This window comes from Lissotriton helveticus, chromosome 8 (genome assembly GCF_964261635.1).
Source record: "Lissotriton helveticus chromosome 8, aLisHel1.1, whole genome shotgun sequence".
Taxonomy (NCBI): domain Eukaryota; kingdom Metazoa; phylum Chordata; class Amphibia; order Caudata; family Salamandridae; genus Lissotriton; species Lissotriton helveticus.
This window is the reverse complement of record NC_136069.1, coordinates 767,404,175-767,425,825: the sequence shown is the minus strand read 5'-3', so window position 1 is coordinate 767,425,825 and position 21,651 is coordinate 767,404,175. Positions and strand designations below refer to the sequence as shown.

Here is a 21,651-nt window from a genome sequence, read left to right as displayed (position 1 = left end):
AAATAGCTCATCGCAAACTAGGAATGGTAAAGAATCACTATTTATTCCTTAAAGTTCGCTATTTAGGAAATGCAAAAAACTTTGATGATACATATGGCGGTTCATCTCTAACAAGATAAGAAGCATAGGGATACATTTATGATGACTGGCGCATCACCAGGGATGTGTTAGTCATTCTGTGCCGCTGTTCCGTCACCTATGGTGTGCTGCATTTACAATGCGGCGCATCATGGGGCAAAAACAGCACAGATGCGTGATGTATCTGTGCCGTAAAGGTGGCGCATTGCTGGAGTTGTATCGCAAGTGTGATGAAGCTCCAGCAAGGGTCGGGGGTGCCCCTGTCGCAGGGTTTCTGTTCTCACACAGAACTGTGGACAGAGGATTGGAACCTCGGCGAATTAGGGTGTCCCAAAACTCACGTTAGTAATCAAAAACTCCTTAGCAAGCTAGGTACAGTGTCACATTGGATATAACAAACTCTCAATGTTTAGACAATCCAGAATATGAACTTATAGTACCTCAGGATACGTGGAACTCATGAACAGTCGGTCGTTATATATTTCTTAGAAACCAGAACATGGAGTTAAGAAGAACACATGTGTATTTGAAATGTTTATTTACTAATGCCGTCTTCTCAGGCGTAGTATCTTAGATAATGCAAGTACACATATTATCAGTAGCAAAATTACCAGCATAGTTACTAGTACATAAAAAGCGAATGGTGATAGTATGTTAACATGCTGTAAATGAATAAGAGTTAGCAACACTTATAAGCAGCCGCGGGCCGTGGAGGGAGTTACGGTGGGGCAGGGAGGCGGGGAGGGGGAGGGGCAAGGTAGAGAGGGCTCCACCCTGCTTCTCCCCCTCCCCGCCTCCCTGCCTCACCGTAACTCCCTCCACGGCCCGCGGCTGCTTATATCTCACCCTCCCTAATACACATATTATATTATTTGCTAAGAAGGTCTCTTTGTGTTGGTTTAGGGCGTGCCCATACTTTAGTGTCTTAGATTTGAAGGAATCACATCAGCATACACCAGCTCTCTCTTCATGTGAACCGCATCAACTGTTGTGTATGTGTGTTCGGCAAAGCAATATAAAACCCGCCTCATGCCCAGAATTGGCAGAAGTTGCACTTATGTTATGAGTATGAAGTCGTGGAGATCAGACCTCATAACAATTCTGTATCGTGTTGTTCTTGAAACTTTAGCACTCGCTGTACAGATATAGTTTAACAAGCAAAGCAGATAGTAGAGCAATAACATATTATTCTCATGTAAACCACGATGAACTACTAGGTGGAAAGCTAAAGCAACAACTAAGTGTCGTGTGCAGAAGTTGCAAAAAAGGAAAAATGGCGTTTAAACCGGTAATGAGCCCATGCTAACTTAACACGGTGTAAAGATATCCAGGACCTAGATGACACCTCCCCATGATCCAGAAACGAACTGAATAAGATAATAGAAGTGCCATCTCATGAGAGCAGATTGCAAGTTTATATGTGGACGGTCCGCAAGGTAAAGCATTAAAAACTAGGAAAATTTAATGCTAATGAAAAATAAAACAGCCAAGTACTTTATCGAGTCTTAAGCCAATAGGCAAGGTAAATAATAAAAACTTGACAAATAAGTCAATGAATTGTCAATGAAATGCTAGTACTCAGCATATCAAACATGAAAAAGGTCTATGACATAACTGTGTATGCAAAATAAGCTGCAACAGCCTCCAATAGGAAGTCACCGTCTTCATCCGAAAACAGTTCAGCCATCCAATTTAAAAGCGGAAAAGAACATACGTGCTCTCCCAGCACCGGATCCTCTATCACCATCAGAGGACAGCTCGGTGGGTTTTGAAGAAAGCTCTGTTCCAAGAAAGACTGTGCTGCCGCCAGTAAATTCCAGGGACCAAGTAGTCCATGCATCAATGCCACAGCCATAATCCTTTCGCCAGGACAAACCAACTCGTGAGTAATGATAGGAGTCATCAGCTGATTAAAGTCGACGTCAGGAGAAACCGGTCCGCAGAGACACAAATCAATGGCCCAATCGAAATCACAGGTCAGGCAGTGAAATACAGGCTGGACACAGGTGAAGTAGGAGAATCGAAAAGATAATCCATATGCCGTGCTTAATATCGCCAACGGCATTGTGCCATAATATTCTAGCATGCGATTGCGGAACAGTGTCAGCAGCTGCAGGGTGGGAGGTTGCATAGGAGGGACATCCATATTTAAAAATGTAAAAAAGCACAAGAGCGTCCGCTGGTAATGCAAGTAAAAATGCCAATCCACGAACCAGAGTGGAGAAAATAGAATGAAAGGAAGCAGGGATGTCTCCAAAGATTTTCTCAAATGAAGTCACGAGACCACTGGTAACAACTTTAAAAAAGTGCGCCAGGGCCTTTGTGGAGGATGCGTTAAAGATAGTCGGAACCATCTTGCTGAAATTGAAAGGCAAATCTGAATTGAAAAGGTCTGCACCTCTGTACGGGTGTTCGCTATGTGAAGCACGAAAGTTTCACGGGCCGAACTCAAGGCCACCTCTCTCTGAGACAAAAGAGCTCTTATTCTTGCCATGCCGTTGAAATCTGTCCCAAGGTTGGTATTTGTGGCCAGATTGAAAACTCCCTATGTTCATGTGTGGGAGGAAATAGAACATTTCTGCAGCAAATAACCCGTTCACTTACTGTTACGATAAAAGGAATACTTTTAATTAACTCAGAACAATCTTCATTATTGAGCATCAAATAACTACCATTTTCCAACAACTTGAACGTGGGGATGATAGCAGGAACTGGCGTGCCTTGCAACACGCAAGCCATATTTGGTCAGTGTTTGTTGCATGAACCGTGTAACTGTATGTGCCTACACATTAGTGAATGATCTGGCGTCTCAGTGCATTCCTCTCCATTCAGATAAACTTCTTGATCATCTTTGAAACATCTGTATGTGTATGGAAGCGACCAGACCTCATGAAGAAAAGCACTACCTAAAGGTTCATAACGACCTATTGGTATATATTTCATACAATTTGAAAACTTATATAAAGCAAAAGGCAGCGTTATTAAACCGTGGATAAGGCACGTTGCCAAAAAAACCCGCAATCCTCTGCTGATGATGTCACTGAGCATGTCATGAATGATGTAATATGTGACATCATCAGCAGTGGATTACGGGTAATAGTATCTCTAGTTTACTACCCTATAGCTGTCTTTCTTTTAACATAAGTGTCTGTTTCCTTCCCTTATACTACATTTTACAGCTACAGATATTAGCTGTTAAAAAACCAATGAAATTCACTGAAAAAACCATAGGTTATAGACCATATATAGTTGGGAATTAGCATTTACAAAACCTTGAAAATTCACTGAAAAAACCATAGGTTATAGACCATATATAGTTAGGAATTAGCATTTAGAAAACCTTATTTTACTCACACAAAACCATTGAAATTCCATATATAGTTAGTTGCACTAACTATATATCGCGCACCCGCAATCCACTGCTGATGATGTCACATATTACATCATTCATGACATGGTCAGTGACATCACTGATGACATCTCAAATGACATCACTGATGACATCACTGATGACATCTCAAATGACATCACTGATGACATCATGACACACCAATACCAGTTACTACATAAGCACTCACTGATTCCTACGTCTACACACACATTCACTCATTCACCCATACAATCACTCATACATACAGTCACTTATTATTACAACACTATCATATGCACTCATACACCTATGCAGACAGTCACACACTGCCACTCATCCATGGAGTTACTCACACACCAAGCCAGTCCTGTAAAGAATCAATCACACTTCCATTTCTTCATCTATACAGTTAAACACAGAACACCATACTCCAGTGACATCACTGATGACATCACTAATGACATCTGAAATGACATCACTGATGACATCTCAAATGACATCACTGATGACATCATGACACACCAATACCAGTTACTACATACACACTCACTGATTCGTACGTCTACACACACATTCATTCATTCACCCATACAATTACTCATACATACAGTCACTTATTATTAGAACACTATCATATGCACTCATACACCTAGTCAGTCCTGTGAAGAATCAATCACACTTCGATTTCCTCATCTATAGTTAAACACAGAACACCATACTTTTCACACATATACTAACACATACTTACTCTCTTATACAATCACTGATACAAGTACACATTGATATGCACAGAGTCACACACCTCCCAGCCAGCCACACACACACTCAGTCTTCCATACATCCACTCATTCTTCAATATGTAAAACGTATTTAAATTTTACAAAAACACACAGACACTAGATGATGTCATCAGTGATGTCCTTTGAGATGTCATCAGTGATGTCATCAGTGATGTCACTGACCATGTCATGAATGATGTAATATGTGACATCATCAGCAGTGGATTGCGGGTGCGCGATATATAGTTAGTGCAACTAACTATATATGGAATTTCAATGGTTTTGTGTGAGTAAAATAAGGTTTTCTAAATGCTAATTCCTAACTATATATGGTCTATAACCTATGGTTTTTTCAGTGAATTTTCAAGGTTTTGTAAATGCTAATTCCTAACTATATATGGTCTATAACCTATGGTTTTTTCAGTGAATATATATATATATATATATATATACATATATATATATATATATATATATATATATTTTATTTGAAGGAAGTAAATATTTACTTTTATGTGAAGGTAGTACCTATTTGTCTTTATGTGACAGTCGCAATTATTAAGGTACTTTATTTGCAAAAATGCTTTATAAATATCTATCTATATATATCTATATATATATCTATATATCAATATATATAGATATATATATATATATATATATATATATATATATATATATAATATATATATATATATATAGCTATATATATATATATAGATAGATATATTGAGGAGTTCTATTTGTTCTGATATATATATATATACCCTTCGGATATTGTGATTATGTTTTACTATTTAGGCTGTTAATAAAATAAAGGTACTTTGTCCTAGCGAGTGTTGGATAAAGAATTAGCAATGCTTAATAATGAAACAATTGTCAATGTTGGTGTGTATATATAGAGATATTATATATATATATATATTCACTGAAAAAACCATAGGTTATAGACCATATATAGTTAGGAATTAGCATTTAAAAAACCTTATTTTACTCACACAAAACCATTGAAATTCCATATATAGTTAGTTGCACTAACTATATATCGCGCACCTGCAATCCACTGCTGATGATGTCACATATTACATCATTCATGACATGGTCAGTGACATCACTGATGACATCACTGATGACATCTCAAATGACATCACTGATGACATCACTGATGACAACATCCAGTGACTGTATGTTTCTGTAAAGTTAAAATATATCTTACATATTGAAGAATGAGTGGATGTATAAGTGTCTGGATGAAGGATTTAGTAGGTGCGTGACTGACTGTATGAGTGAGTGATTAAATGTGTCTCACTGAATGCATGGGTTAGTGACTAAACTGTCTTAATTTGTGCATCATTATGTCTGTTGTTCTGTAAACTGCTGCATGTGTTGATCATTAGCTATACGAGAGGCTATATGTGTTATTAATTGCTTGCCCAAGTATTTCTATGGGAGATTGAGTTTGTGTGGGGGTGGCTGAAAGGTGTGTGACTCTATGCATAGATGTGTGAACAGTTTATTCACTAGGTGTATGAGTTCAAGAGTGCATGTGGAAACAGCTACATGGGCAGTTGACTGTGTGCATGAGTGTATTGATGAGTAAATGGATATCTCAATGCTACATGTCATAGTAAGTACATATGTAAAACACAGTACATGTGAGAGTTGGCATATATAAATAACTGTGCATGAGAGCCACCGAATGAGTGAGTGGTTGTATCGATCATTGTGAACTTGTATCAGGGATTGTATAAGAGAGTAAATATGTGTTAGTATATGTTTCAATAAGTAAGGTGTGTTTAACTGTATAGTTGAAGAAATGGAGATGAGATTGTTTCTTTGCATGACTGACTGGGTGTGTGAGTAACTCCATGGATGAGTGGAAGTGTGTGAGTGTCTGTATACACTGAGTGTATCTAAGATTATATTAGAGTCTGAAGAGGTTTATCGTATTAGCACAAGAATGATGTCAAATGAGATGTCATTAGTGATATCATCAGTGATGTCATTTGAGATGTCATCAGTGATGTCATCAGTGATGTCACTGACCATGTCATGAATGATGTAATATGTGACATCATCAGCAGTGGATTGCAGGTGCGCGATATATAGTTAGTGCAACTAACTATATATGGAATTTCAATGGTTTTGTGTGAGTAAAATAAGGTTTTTTAAATGCTAATTCCTAACTATATATGGTCTATAACCTATGGTTTTTTCAGTGAATTTTCAAGGTTTTGTAAATGCTAATTCCTAACTATATATGGTCTATAACCTATGGTTTTTTCAGTGAATTTCAATGGTTTTTTAATAGCAAATATCATAAGCTGTCGAATGTCAAGTACGTGGTAAGTGAAAACATTTTCGTGTTTATGCACACTGATCTGCTTTGAATGGTGCCCCCCCCCCTCATTTCTATTAGGAGTACTCTCTCTTTGCAGATAGTGAAAGGTAGTTAACGCAGGTCTTTGCCCCCATTGTAATCCGTCGTGCCTGCTTCTCTCTCCATTTGATTCATTGTTATCCAAGTATTTACTGTTTTAGAATTAGTTCTCTTTGGTTCATTCTCTATTTACAAACAAACACAGAGTCGCAATACTCTGTTTAGTCTTTGCAGATAACGAAAAATCGTGTAAAAAAAAAGAAAAGGAATCGAGCAAAATCAGTAGGCCACTAATGGGATCTCTTTTTGACCTCGCTAAAATAGAAACATTAGGAACAACCCCTCATGACAAATACAAAACTAGTGAGATGAACTGAACTCCACACAATGATGGCTGCAAAACAGCTCGGCTCCGCCACCCACCCCGCCCAAAATAACGATAAAGAACGGCTGCCATGATTGGTTGCGGAATGACCACGACGGAGCTACGAAATGGTGCTGCTCTCATGCTAACCCCAGCTTCAGTCTGAAACATCCAGAAACACTGTAGACTACCAATTCGATCAGTTCCGGTAGCGCCCCAATGTAACCCGGTAGAGAAGAACTAGCCCTCCCCTCTTTGACTGATGGTTCTTGTTGCCTGTCCCTTCTGTTGTCATTTAACAGAACTATTTAGCCTGCTGAAAGGGGTTGTGTTCCGACCGCTGGTTGGTGGAGACATTTTGACTATATTCTGTACCTGCGTTGTCGCGTAATGCGTCATATGACGCGCCGCGTTAGCGCATCCGGAAGTCATCCGGGGCGCGCAGCGCGTAACGTAAGCATAACAAGTCATGTGACTTGTTAATAAAACTTTTCATTGGTTCATTTTACTTTTCTTATTGTAATGATGAAAGGCTTGGTCATATGACCTAAAAATTACGCTTTTCATTACTTCCGAACATTATTTTTTCTTAAATATATGTTATAATGTTCCAGGCTAATGTACTTTCCCGGAAATTTTACAACTGTCCTGCAAGTAAAATATATTCTTTTTTCGAGAAAAAGAGCGTTTCTTCGTCCCATGACGGAGCCGTTGAGCAAAAGAGGGTCGACCTGCTGTCTTAGTCGCCGATACGCCTGAATATGAGATTCTTATCGATCACTTTATGTTGCAGGAATAGAAAACACAACAGCCCTTGACCATTTATCTTTACTGCGTTCCTTCGTATTATACCTTTTACCCTTCATGTAATTGGTCTGCTTTATTTCACTTGCCTTTTAATGATTCTAAAACAGTGACTATTATTAAAAACTTTACCAATGTATATACTACTACCATGTTTTCTTTTAAAAACCTTTATTGTGAAAATTTCATTATACAAATACGAGCCTATAACCACGTGGGCCGGCCACGGAGCAAACTGTAATCGTATATGATGAATAGACATTTACACTGTAGAGGAACGTAACGGGCGGGCCATTAGGTTGCAAGAACTAAGGTGTCTAACAGTTACGGAATCGGTGGACGTACATTTTATAATTAAAATACGACAGGGCCAGTTACAATAAAATTATCTAGATATACATTTGCGGGCAAGTACCATGGGTGACGTTAATTCGAACTTTCAACAGTACAGTAATCAATAACACATCAGAACTTAATATCAATAGGGATGTCGAAATATTCAATCAATTCTCGTCCCCGCCCGCCATGTGCTTCAAAACTGCATACGTATCTCGTGATTTCAAGGTTCTGCAACCAGTACACAACAAGGAGTTACGAGTCCCATTTATTCTGGCGCCATTTTGGGCGAGGACGGGCAGGTCCAGGATATAGTCAAAATGTCTCTACCAACCATCGACTATGATGATGTTCATATGCTGTATTTATTAGAGTAACACTCATCTGTCCACATGAAATTAATTTGCCACAATCTAAACATGTCATTTTAATCTTTCCAAAGTTCTTCTAAATATTTGGGACCGTTTCCCTTGCCTCTGAAGCTCTCAGTGCCACTTCTTTGATGAATGTACTAGCAGGTCAGGGGTTCTCCTCCAAATCTCTCTTTTATGCAGCACTATAATTAATTGGTGCCACCTCTCCATATGACGATGCATGGTATAGTTACCACAACTATATTTTTTTTCGGTTCCTCTGGAGAGTTCATCGTGGCAGATGAAGCGTGTAACGTACCGGGCATTTACCTTTTTTTGCATGTACAGGAAAGGAAAAAAAAATCGAGCGTCCGAGTTCTAAGGTGTCCCAGGGCCATTTTGGTGGACCAGGCCCAAATCCAAAGAACAGCTATCTCACAGGCTAATGGGGCGACCCACGCCGAGTTTCAGCATTGTAGGATGACCACACAAGTACAGCAACTTGCTAGACATCACCTCGGTGCCATCCGGATCTCGGCGCCCCACTGCAGATGAAGTGCCTCTCAACTATGAAACCACCACGGTGACATCCGGATCTTGGCGCGTTGTGCTGCCTTCGGCCTATTCGCACATCGGTCCGCTACTGACGCCATCTCACAGGCTAATGGGGCGACCCACGCCGAGTTTCAGCATTGTAGGATGACCACACCAGTACAGCAACTTACTAGACATCACCTCGGTGCCATCCGGATCTCGGCGCCCCACTGCAGATGAAGTGCCTCTCAACTATGAAACCACCACGGTGACATCCGGATCTTGGCGCGTTGTGCTGCCTTCGGCCTATTCGCACATCGGTCCGCTACTGACGCCATCTCACAGGCTAATGGGGCGACCCACGCCGAGTTTCAGCATTGTAGGATGACCACACCAACTTGCTAGACATCACCTCAGTGCCATCCGAATCTTGGCATCTCAACGCCTAGTGGTATCTTCCATACAAAAAATATTGTTACGCTGCCTTTGGCCCCATTCGCACATCAGTCCGCAACTTAGACATCACCTCGGTGCCATCCGGATCTTGGCATCTCAGCGCCTTGTGGTGTCAGTCAGAAAATATTGTTGTGCTGCCTTCGGCCTATTCGCACATCGGTCCGCTACTGACGCCATCTCACAGGCCAACGGGGCGCCCCACGCCGACTTTCAGCATTGTAGGATGGCCACACCAGTGCGGCAACTTGCTACACACCACCTCGGTGCCATCCGGATCTTGGCATCTCAGCGCCTTGTGGTGTCTTCTACTCCGGAAATATAGTAGAAAATATTGTTGCGCTGCCTTTGGCCTCATTCACACATCAGTCCGCTACTGACACCATCTCACAGGCCAACGGGGCGCCCCACGCCGACTTTCAACATTGTAGGATGGCCACAGAAGTGCGACAACTTACTAGACACCACCTCGGTGCCATCCGGATCTTGGCGCGTTGTGCTGCCTTCGGCCTATTCGCACATCGGTCCGCTACTGACGCAAACTCACAGGCCAACGGGGCGCCCCACGCCGACTTTCAGCATTGTAGGATGGCCACACCAGTGCGGCAACTTCCTACACACCACCTCGGTGCCATCCGGATCTTGGCGCGTAGTGAAGCTGCAGCAGCTGCAAATAAGCTTCAGACAGTGTTACAACCGCTGCTCAGAACTCTCAACTATGACACCACCTCGGTGCCATCCGGATCTTAGCGCGTTGTATTGCCTTCGGCCTATTCGCACATCGGTCCGCTACTGACGCCGCCTCACGTGCCAACGTATTTTCTCCGCATTTTATACCCTATGCCGCATAACAGGTCATGTGACTTGTTTATAAAACTTTTCATTGGTTCATTTTACTTTTGGTTTCCTAATGATGGAAGGCTTGATCATATGACCTAAAAACAACACTTTTCATTGGATGAAAACTTTTTTTTTCCCCCAAACGATGAAAGCCCCACCTTGTTTCTGGATGTTTCAGACTAAACTGGCGTCACCATGAGAGCACCACCATCTCGTAGCTCCGTCGTGGTCATTCCGCGAGCAATCATGGCAGCCGCTCCCCACCAGAAGCCTGCAGGACTCGGGGCCCCCAAAACTTTTGATGAATTCTCAAGGCGGAGGGGACGCTTTCGAGAATGGGGTCCAAGACCTAGCAGACAAGCGTCCGATTTCCAAGGTGTCCCAGGGCCATTTCAGTGGACCAGGCCCAAAAAGGAAACAGCCTGCCGCCATTTTGAGAGTCCTGTGACAGCCGCCTATCGCTGCACCGCAAGAGTGGGCGCAACTCAGCTGAATGGCGGATTTTGACACAGTGGACCAAAAGCGGACGGAATGGCAACTGAAACGGTAAAGGGGCGCCCCACTAAAACAGATGAGACTCCACCTGGAGAGGCCCGTTCACGCCGCCTCCTCCGGGGCGCTCCACGCCGTTATTCGGAGCAGCATTGTAGGATACCAAAACCAGTGCGGCAACTTACTGGACATCACCTTGGTGCCATCGTTCTGCTGCCTTGGAACTATTCGCACAACAGTTTGCTACTGATGACCCACCCCCCGCGACGCCCCACGCCGTTATTTGCTGGGTGGCAACTTACTAGACATCACTTTCGTGTCATCTAGATTTCGGCGCGTTCTGCTGCCTTGGAACTATTCGCACAACAGTTTGCTACTGATGACCCACCCCCCGCGACGCCCCACGCCGGAAATCTGGACGTTGTGCTGCGTTGGGACTATTCGCACAGCCGACCGCTACTTCGTTGTTTTTCTCTAAAAATGTTTATATGTTATTACTATTTTTGTTTTCTTGTATATATTTATAAATTATTAAAGTTTTATAATCTTACTACTTTGTCGGAGTGCTATATATTTTTAATGTGACACATAATTGTAAAATCTTTGATGTACAAAGAGTCATCCCTGGAATCTTCCGCTTCACGCTCGGTCCCCTCCCCAATCACAATACAGGATGGTTTTCAGATAATAGCAACGCTTCTGCTGTGACGGATCTCATCGAGTGTGGGCCTTGATCTACTATAACTCCTTTGAAGACGGGTGATTCTTTACAGCTGTGGCCATAAACTACATCTGCAGGGCTAGCTGATAGCCTAGGACCGGCCTGGACAATCGGACACAGAGGAAAAGGAGTGTCAGAGGGTGCGGTAGTGAATAGGGCGAAAGGGAGGTGTCGGGCGGGCACAGGGTGTGATTCTCAGGGAAGAACAGCGCAGATGGGGGGAGGTTTATTACCCATGCATAAAACAGAGAGCGGGGGTGACCACTGCCTGGGGGAGATGCTTGCGAGGGTGGGGAGCCATGCTAAGGATCGACAGCGTGCACAGAGTGGATCTGGTCAAGGCATCTAAAATGGCTGCCGTGCACGACAAAAGTGTGGCATTTGAAAAAAGACAAGATGGCGCACACAATGTTTTTCAACAATTCCTGATTTCCTTCGAATCGAACGTTAACAGACGTTGGGGCATATTACCAAAGTTAAGCGATATTTATCCCTAACGATGCATTGCAAAGATTTTTTTACCGTCAGAAATTATCGCAGATAAACCTTGCTATTATCAAGGTTTATCGCAAATACGATAAAAAACGAGCGCAATGCATTAATATCGCTGAAAACTCCGCGATATTCATGCATTACCGAGCTAATGCTCTTAGCCATGTTATCCACCTCCCATTGGATAACATGGCTAAGAACTGCTCAGGGCAGCTGTTACTTTTTGGAGATATTCGCGCTTATCTCGAATATTTCCAAAAGTTGATAATAGGAGATAGCGATGTTAGCGACTGTTTCCAGTCGCTAACATCTTGGCATGCCCACTTTGCATGTCATTAGTGATAAATATCACTCACATGCAAAGTGGGACCCAAGATGGTCGCTATCTCCTACTAGCCGTCGCTAACTGGTGTTAGCAACAGCTAGGTAATACAGATATAATTTTATCTCCGCGAAGCGGAGCGCTGTTACAGATATATATCTTGTTTTTGAACGTTAATTTCTCAAAATGCACTGAAGCACATATATTGAGACATAGCAAAGGCACATCGGGCTACCAGTCCCTAATATTTTACCAAGTTTCGTGCAAATCCATTCAGCCGTTCGATTATTATTATTATTTTTTTTTTTTGCCCCGCGGGGCCCTTTTAAAACCTCCACATCAAACCTAGGGGGTCAGCGAGGATCTACTATGCCCCCTTATGGTCATTTGCCCCTTCGCTTTGGCCTCCTCTTGTCTCTCGATCCTACCGAGAGACAAGATGGCGGCCGCTACGTACTGTTTGGAATGTTTACAGACACCGGAGAGCCAATCAGCTTCGCTTCGCAAAGCTCCGTAACGCGAAAAGTACGCGAAGCGGTGCGCTGTTACAGATATATATCTTTTTTTGAACGTTAATTTCTCAAAATCCACTGAAGCACATATATTGAGACCTAGCAAAGGCACATCGGGCTACCAGTCTCTACAATTTTGCCAAGTTTCGTGCAAATCCATTCAGCCGTTCGATTATTATTATTATTATTTTTTTTGTGCCCCGCGGGGCCCTTTTAAAACCTCCACATCAAACCTAGGGGGTCAGCGAGGATCTACTATGCCCCCTTATAGTTATTTCCCCCTTTGTTTTGACCTCCTCTTGTCTCTCGATCCTACCGAGAGACAAGATGGCGGCCGCTACGGACTGTTTGGAATGTTGACAGACGCCGGAGAACCAATCAGCTTCGCTTCACAAAGCTCCGTTGCGCGAAAAGTCCGCGAACCAGAGCGCTAACCGGTCCGCTGTTACAGATATATATCTTTTTTTAAACGTTAATTTCTCAAAATCCACTGGAGCACATATATTGAGACCTACAAAAGGCACATCGGGCTACCAGTCCCTACAATTTTGCCAAGTTTCGTGCAAATCCATTCAGCCGTTCGGGCTAAAAGTGAGGCCAACCGCCCTATGGAAAACTCAATGTTAAAAACACGTTTTGGGACCCCCCTTTTTTCTCGGCCCCCACTGGACGAACCCCCCCCAAATTTTCAAGGGCTGCTCAGAAACAAAATGTGCCATTTTCCTGAAAATTTCAGCCGATTCCGTCCACAAACGCCAAAGTTATTAGACATAGAATTTTCAAAAAACCCATAGAGAAAAAATCCTAACTATATATACCTACTGGCGACCGCCAGTAGGTAATATATATATATATATATATATATATATATATATATATATATAAAGTGTTGATATAGTTTTTTTTCCAACTATTTCTGTACTTACAGGTGGATATATACAAAAAATAGATACTTCTACCTTGGTGATGTTTTCACTGATGATGTTCTGACAAACAATGTTTCCAGTCTGATTTCCAATATATGAGTGGCAACCTAGTAAAGATTGAAAAGAAGCCTTATAAATGTGTTCACATAATGTTTTTCAAAAAATCATTTATGCTCTTACAAAAGTGTCTGTATGTTCTTAAATAACTTTCTATCTAAAAGTATTTAGCAAAGTATTTTAATTAATGCATTTGTAGTAATGAAACCTGTTTTTGAGTAGGTTTTAAAGAATAATGTAGCATATATTGTATGTTAAGTGTGTATGATACATTGTGTGTAGAGAGTGTGTGTGTGTAAAGAGTGCATGTGTAGAGTGCAAGAAGGTGAGAGAGGGCAAGATAGAAAGTGAAGATAAATGAGAGAGGGCAAGAGGGAGAGACACGGAGATTGAGAGCAAGAGAATAAGTGATAGAGATGGAATTTAAGAGAGATGGTGGAGGAAGGGAGAAGGAAAGAATGAGAGAGAGGACAGGAGGGAGAGTGAGGGCAGGATGTGGGGGGTGGGTGTGTAGGAGTAGGAGAGAAGTCAAAAAGGAAGGGGGAGGGATGTAGATTGAGGAAAGAAGGGAAGGCCAAAGAGAGTATGGTCAGGAAGGAGGGGGAGGGCAGGAGACAGCGGCAGAAGAGAGAGGAAGAGCAAGAAAGGACGAGAGAGGGTAGATGATGAGTGCAGAAGAAAGAGGGGGCAAGAAAGAGAGGTAGGGCATAAAAAGAGAGCAGAACAGAGTGGGAGAGAGGGCGGCAGGTAAGAGAGGGAGGGCGGAAAGGAGAAGGAGGACTAGAGGAGGAGAGAGAGATGGAGGACAAGAAGATGAAAGAGAGATGGAAAGGGAGGGCAGTAGAGACTAAAAAAACAGAAGAGAGAGATAACAGAAGAGAGAAGGTCAGAGGTAATAGAGTGAGAGAAGGCAGAAGAGATAGGGAGGGCAGGAAAGAATAGAGCAGGAAGGAGGGCAGAAGCGAGAGAGTGTTGAAAGAAAAAATACGGAGTGCGGGATAGAAAGTGAGTAGAAAATGTGGATGTAGATGGAGAGTGAAAGGCAGGAGTGTGAGAGATGTAGAGGGAGGGCGAAAGGAAGTGAGATTGAAACAAAGGAGAGAGAGAAAAGAGATTGAGGACAATAAAGTCAAAGAGAGCAGAAGAGAGGTTGAAAGGGAGAGAGGAGAAAAGGAGTGAGTGAGAAGGAAGGATGTAGGACAAGAAAGAGAGAGTGTAGAAGGGAGAGAGGGGGCAGGTATTAGTGTAGTAATGTAGACAGAAAGAGGAAAAAAATGTGTGAAAAAGTTGACAGTGCCTCAGGAAAGTAACACCATTGGAGTTTGCAGATTTGTTCTCATCACATAAGGAACACCCTTGGAGTTTGCAGATTTGTTGTCACCTGCACTCACTTTCTCATCATAAGCACTGGTCAACTTATAGCCTCTACACATGCCCTTTCAAACATGCACTATTTGCACTTGATCTCTCTGTACTTGCCCTGTCCAAAAAACACCCTCTTTGCACACGCCCTCTTTACTCATGCCTTCTCTTCACTTTCCCTCTCTACACATGGACCTGTGCAGAGAGATCATATGGAGAGAGGCATGTGCAGAGAGGCCGTGTGTAGAGAGGCTGTGTGCAGTGATAGCGCATGTTGAGAGGGCATATGCAAAGAGGAGAGGACAGGATACAGAGGTAGTGTAGGAATGAGAAAGTGCAAGAAGTAGTGGGAGGGCTGCAAAAAATGGAAGAAGAGGGCAAAAAGGGAAGGCATGAAAGAGGACAGGAGTAAGAAAGAAGAAAGATCAAAAGGAAGCGAGTGCAGGATAGAGAGGGAGGGCAGGAAGGAATAGAGGCAGAAGAGAGTGTAAGGGCATGAAGGAGTGTGGGCGGCTGTTAAGAGGGAGTGCAGGAAGGAGGACTAGAGGAGGAGAAAGAGATGGAAGACAAGAAGGTGAAAGCAGAAGAGAGGTGGAAAGGGAGGGCAGTAGAGACTAAGAAGGCAGAAGAGAGGGATAACCGAAGAGAGAGCAAGAAGGAGGGCAGATGTAATAGAGTGAGAAAAGGCAAAAGGGATAGAGAGGCCAGGAAAGAATAGAGCAGGAAGGAAGACAGGAGCGAGAGAGTGTGGAAAGAAAACATAAGGAGTGCAGGATAAAGAGTGAGGAAAAAAATGGGGATGGAGAGTGTAAGGCAGGGGTGTGAGAAATGTAGAGAAAGGACAAAAGGAAGAGGGATTGAAACAAAGGAGCTAAAAAAGAGAGATTGAGGATAATAATGGAAAAGAGAGGCGGAAAGGGAGACAGAGTGGGAGAGGGGGGAGGGAGTGAGAAGGAGGGATGTAGGGCAAGAAAGAGGATAGAAGGGAGAGAGCTAAAGGTATTAGTATCGTAATGTAGACAGAAAAAAAGGAAATAAAAGTTGTGTACAAGTTGACAGTGCCTCACGTAAGCAACACCATTGCAGTTTGCAGATTTTTCACCTGCACTCACTTTCTTATTATTAACACTTGGCAACGTATAGCCTCTATACATGCAGTATTTGCACTTAATCTCTTTGAACTTGCTTTCTCTGCAAAACACTTTCTCTGCACACACCCTCTTTACTCATGCATTCTCTTCACTTGCCCTTTACACATGGACCTGTGCAGAAGCAATCAGGTAAGGAGCATTTTGTTTACAAATGATCTTTCACTTTGTAATTTTACCTGTCGGGCATGAGGGAAGGTAGGAAAGTGTGAGAATGGCAGAAAGGAGAGGGCGGCATGTAAGAGAGGGAGTGCGGAAAGGAGAAGGAGGGCTAGAGGAGGAGAGAGAGAGATGGAGGACAAGAAGGTGAAAGAGAAGGAAAGGGCGGGCAGTAGAGACTAAAAAGGCAGAAGAGAGAGATAACAGAAGAGAGAAGGTCAGAGGTAATAGAGTGAGAGAAGGCAGAAGAGATAGGGAGGGCAGGAAAGAATAGAGCAGGAAGGAGGGCAGAAGCGAGAGAGTGTTGAAAGAAAAGAAGGAGTGCGGGATAGAAAGTGAGTAGAAAATGTGGGTGTAGATGGAGAGTGAAAGGCAGGAGTGTGAGAGATGTAGAGGGAGGGCGAAAGGAAGAGAGATTGAAACAAAGGAGAGAGAGAAAAGAGATTGAGGACAATAAAGTCAAAGAGAGCAAAAGAGAGGTTGAAAGGGAGAGAGGAGAAAAGGAGTGAGTGAGAAGGAAGGATGTAGGACAAGAAAGAGAGAGTGTAGAAGGGAGAGAGGGGGCAGGTATTAGTGTAGTAATGTAGACAGAAAGAGGCAAAAAAGGTGTGAAAAAGTTGACAGTGCCTCAGGAAAGCAACACCATTGGAGTTTGCAGATTTGTTCTCATCACATAAGGAACACCCTTGGAGTTTGCAGATTTGTTGTCACCTGCACTCACTTTCTCATCATAAGCACTGGTCAACTTATAGCCTCTACACATGCCCTTTCAAACATGCACTATTTGCACTTGATCTCTCTGTACTTGCCCTGCCCGGAAAACACCCTCTCTGCACACGCCCTCTTTACTCATGCCTTCTCTTCACTTTTCCTCTCTACACATGGACCTGTGCAGAGAGATCATATGGAGAGAGGCATGTGCAGAGAGGCCGTGTGTAGAGAGGCTGTGTGCAGTGATAGCGCATGTTGAGAGGGCATATGCAAAGAGGAGAGGACAGGATACAGAGGTAGTGTAGGAATGAGAAAGTGCAAGAAGTAGTGGGAGGGCATGAAGGAGTGAGGGCATGAGGGAAGGTAGGAGGGTGTGAGAAAGGCAGAAAGGAGAGGGCGGCTGTTAAGAGGGAGTGCGGGAAGGAGGACTAGAGGAGGAGAAAGAGATGGAAGACAAGAAGGTGAAAGCAGAAGAGAGGTGGAAAGGGAGGGCAGTAGAGACTAAGAAGGCAGAAGAGAGGGATAACCGAAGAGAGAGCAAGAAGGAGGGCAGATGTAATAGAGAAAAGGCAAAAGGGATAGAGAGGCCAGGAAAGAATAGAGCAGGAAGGAAGACAGGAGTGAGAGAGTGTGGAAAGAAAACATAAGGAGTGCAGGATAAAGAGTGAGGAAAAAAATGGGGTTGGAGAGTGTAAGGCAGGGGTGTGAGAGATGTAGAGAGAGGACAAAAGGAAGAGGGATTGAAACAAAGGAGAGAAAAAAGAGAGATTGAGGATAATAATGGAAAAGAGAGGTGGAAAGGGAGACAGAGTGGGAGAGGGGGAGGGAGTGAGAAGAAGGGATGTAGGGCAAGAAAGAGGATAGAAGGGAGAGAGACAAAGGTATTAGTATCGTAATGTAGACAGAAAAAAGGAAAGAAAAGTTGTGTACAAGTTGACAGTGCCTCACGTAAGCAACACCATTGCAGTTTGCAGATTTTTCCCCTGCACTCACTTTCTTATTATTAACACTTGGCAACGTATAGCCTCTATACATGCAGTATTTGCACTTAATCTCTTTGAACTTGCTTTCTCTGCAAAACACTTTCTCTGCAGACACCCTCTTTACTCATGCATTCTCTTCACTTGCCCTTTACACATGGACCTGTGCAGAAGCAATCAGGTAAGGAGCATTTTGTTTACAAATGTGCTTTCACTTTGTAAGTTTACCTGTCGGGCATGAGGGAAGATAGGAAAGTGTGAGAACGGCAGAAAGGAGAGGGCGGCATGTAAGAGAGGGAGTGCGGAAAGGAGAAGGAGGGCTAGAGGAGGAGAGAGAGAGATGGAGGACAAGAAGGTGAAAGAGAAGGAAAGGGCGGGCAGTAGAGACGAAAAAGGCAGAAGAGAGAGATAACAAAAGAGAGAAGGTCAGAGGTAATAGAGTGAGAGAAGGCAGAAGAGATAGGGAGGGCAGGAAAGAATAGAGCAGGAAGGAGGGCAGAAGCGAGAGAGTGTTGAAAGAAAAGATAAGGAGTGCGGGATAGAAAGTGAGTAGAAAATGTGGATGTAGATGGAGAGTGAAAGGCAGGAGTGTGAGAGATGTAGAGGGAGGGCGAAAGGAAGTGAGATTGAAACAAAGGAGAGAGAGAAAAGAGATTGAGGACAATAAAGTCAAAAAGAGCAGAAGAGAAGTTGAAAGGGAGAGAGTGGAAGAGAGGGGAAAAGGAGTGAGTGAGAAGGAAGGATGTAGGACAAGAAAGAGAGAGTGTAGAAGGGAGAGAGGGGGCAGGTATTAGTGTAGTAATGTAGACAGAAAGAGGAAAAAAATGTTGGAAAAAGTTGACAGTGCCTCAGGAAAGCAACACCATTGGAGTTTGCAGATTTGTTCTCATCACATAAGGAACACCATTGGAGTTTGCAGATTTGTTCTCATCACATAAGGAACACCATTGGAGTTTGCACATTTGTTGTCACCTGCACTCACTTTCTCATCATAAGCACTGGTCAACTTATAGCCTCTACACATGCCCTTTCAAACATGCACTATTTGCACTTGATCTCTCTGTACTTGCCCTGCCCGGAAAACACCCTCTCTGCACACGCCCTCTTTACTCATGCCTTCTCTTCACTTTTCCTCTCTACACATGGACCTGTGCAGAGAGATCATATGGAGAGAGGCATGTGCAGAGAGGCCGTGTGTAGAGAGGCTGTGTGCAGTGATAGCGCATGTTGAGAGGGCATATGCAAAGAGGAGAGGACAGGATACAGAGGTAGTGTAGGAATGAGAAAGTGCAAGAAGTAGTGGGAGGGCATGAAGGAGTGTGAGGGCATGAGGGAAGGTAGGAGGGTGTGAGAAAGGCAGAAAGGAGAGGGCGGCTGTTAAGAGGGAGTGCGGGAAGGAGGACTAGAGGAGGAGAAAGAGATGGAAGACAAGAAGGTGAAAGCAGAAGAGAGGTGGAAAGGGCGGGCAGTAGAGACTAAGAAGGCAGAAGAGAGGGATAACGGAAGAGAGAGCAAGAAGGAGGGCAGATGTAAGAGTGAGAAAAGGCAAAAGGGATAGAGAGGCCAGGAAAGAATAGAGCAGGAAGGAAGACAGGAGCGAGAGAGTGTGGAAAGAAAACATAAGGAGTGGAGGATAAAGAGTGAGGAAGAAAATGGGGTTGGAGAGTGTAAGGCAGGGGTGTGAGAGATGTAGAGAGAGGACAAAAGGAAGAGGGATTGAAACAAAGGAGAGAAAAAAGAGAGATTGAGGATAATAATGGAAAAGAGAGGTGGAAAGGGAGACAGAGTGGGAGAGGGGGAGGGAGTGAGAAGAAGGGATGTAGGGCAAGAAAGAGGATAGAAGGGAGAGAGACAAAGGTATTAGTATCGTAATGTAGACAGAAAAAATGAAAGAAAAGTTGTGTACAAGTTGACAGAGCCTCACGTAAGCAACACCATTGCAGTTTGCAGATTTTTCACCTGCACTCACTTTCTTATTATTAACACTTGGCAACGTATAGCCTCTATACATGCAGTATTTGCACTTAATCTCTTTGAACTTGCTTTCTCTGCAAAACACTTTCTCTGCACACACCCTCTTTACTCATGCATTCTCTTCACTTGCCCTTTACACATGGACCTGTGCAGAAGCAATCAGGTAAGGAGCATTTTGTTTACAAATGTGCTTTCACTTTGTAAGTTTACATGTCGGGCATGAGGGAAGATAGGAAAGTGTGAGAATGGCAGAAAGGAGAGGGCGGCATGTAAGAGAGGGAGGGCGGAAAGGAGAAGGAGGGCTAGAGGAGGAGAGAGAGAGATGGAGGACAAGAAGGTGAAAGAGAAGGAAAGGGCGGGCAGTAGAGACTAAAAAGGCAGAAGAGAGAGATAACAGAAGAGAGAAGGTCAGAGGTAATAGAGTGAGAGAAGGCAGAAGAGATAGGGAGGGCAGGAAAGAATAGAGCAGGAAGGAGGGCAGAAGCGAGAGAGTGTTGAAAGAAAAGATAAGTAGTGCGGGATAGAAAGTGAGTAGAAAATGTGGATGTAGATGGAGAGTGAAAGGCAGGAGTGTGAGAGATGTAGAGGGAGGGCGAAAGGAAGTGAGATTGAAACAAAGGAGAGAGAGAAAAGAGATTGAGGACAATAAAGTCAAAGAGAGCAGAAGAGAGGTTGAAAGGGAGAGAGGAGAAAAGGAGTGAGTGAGAAGGAAGGATGTAGGACAAGAAAGAGAGAGTGTAGAAGGGAGAGAGGGGGCAGGTATTAGTGTAGTAATGTAGACAGAAAGAGGAAAAAAAAGTGTGAAAAAGTTGACAGTGCCTCAGGAAAGCAACACCATTGGAGTTTGCAGATTTGTTCTCATCACATAAGGAACACCCTTGGAGTTTGCAGATTTGTTGTCACCTGCACTCACTTTCTCATCATAAGCACTGGTCAACTTATAGCCTCTACACATGCGCTTTCAAACATGCACTATTTGCACTTGATCTCTCTGTACTTGCCCTGCCCGGAAAACACCCTCTCTGCACACGCCCTCTTTACTCATGCCTTCTCTTCACTTTTCCTCTCTACACATGGACCTGTGCAGAGAGATCATATGGAGAGAGGCATGTGCAGAGAGGCCGTGTGTAGAGAGGCTGTGTGCAGTGATAGCGCATGTTGAGAGGGCATATGCAAAGAGGAGAGGACAGGATACAGAGGTAGTGTAGGAATGAGAAAGTGCAAGAAGTAGTGCGAGGGCATGAAGGAGTGAGGGCATGAGGGAAGGTAGGAGGGTGTGAGAAAGGCAGAAAGGAGAGGGCGGCTGTTAAGAGGGAGTGCGGGAAGGAGGACTAGAGGAGGAGAAAGAGATGGATGACAAGAAGGTGAAAGCAGAAGAGAGGTGGAAAGGGAGGGCAGTAGAGACTAAGAAGGCAGAAGAGAGGGATAACCGAAGAGAGAGCAAGAAGGAGGGCAGATGTAATAGAGTGAGAAAAGGCAAAAGGGATAGAGAGGCCAGGAAAGA

At 43.5% G+C, this 21,651-nt stretch overlaps 1 protein-coding gene across 1 annotated transcript in view; it reads right to left on the bottom strand.

Annotated features, from left to right (window-relative positions):
* LOC144771768 (uncharacterized) overlaps window positions 1-21,651 on the bottom strand; it is a 51,257-nt gene that overhangs the window by 16,604 nt on the left and 13,002 nt on the right. Inside the window, exon 3 of the mRNA XM_078656064.1 lies at window positions 13,790-13,863. The gene's annotated coding sequence lies outside the window, so the exon portion shown is untranslated. The remainder of the gene's footprint in view (window positions 1-13,789; window positions 13,864-21,651) is intronic.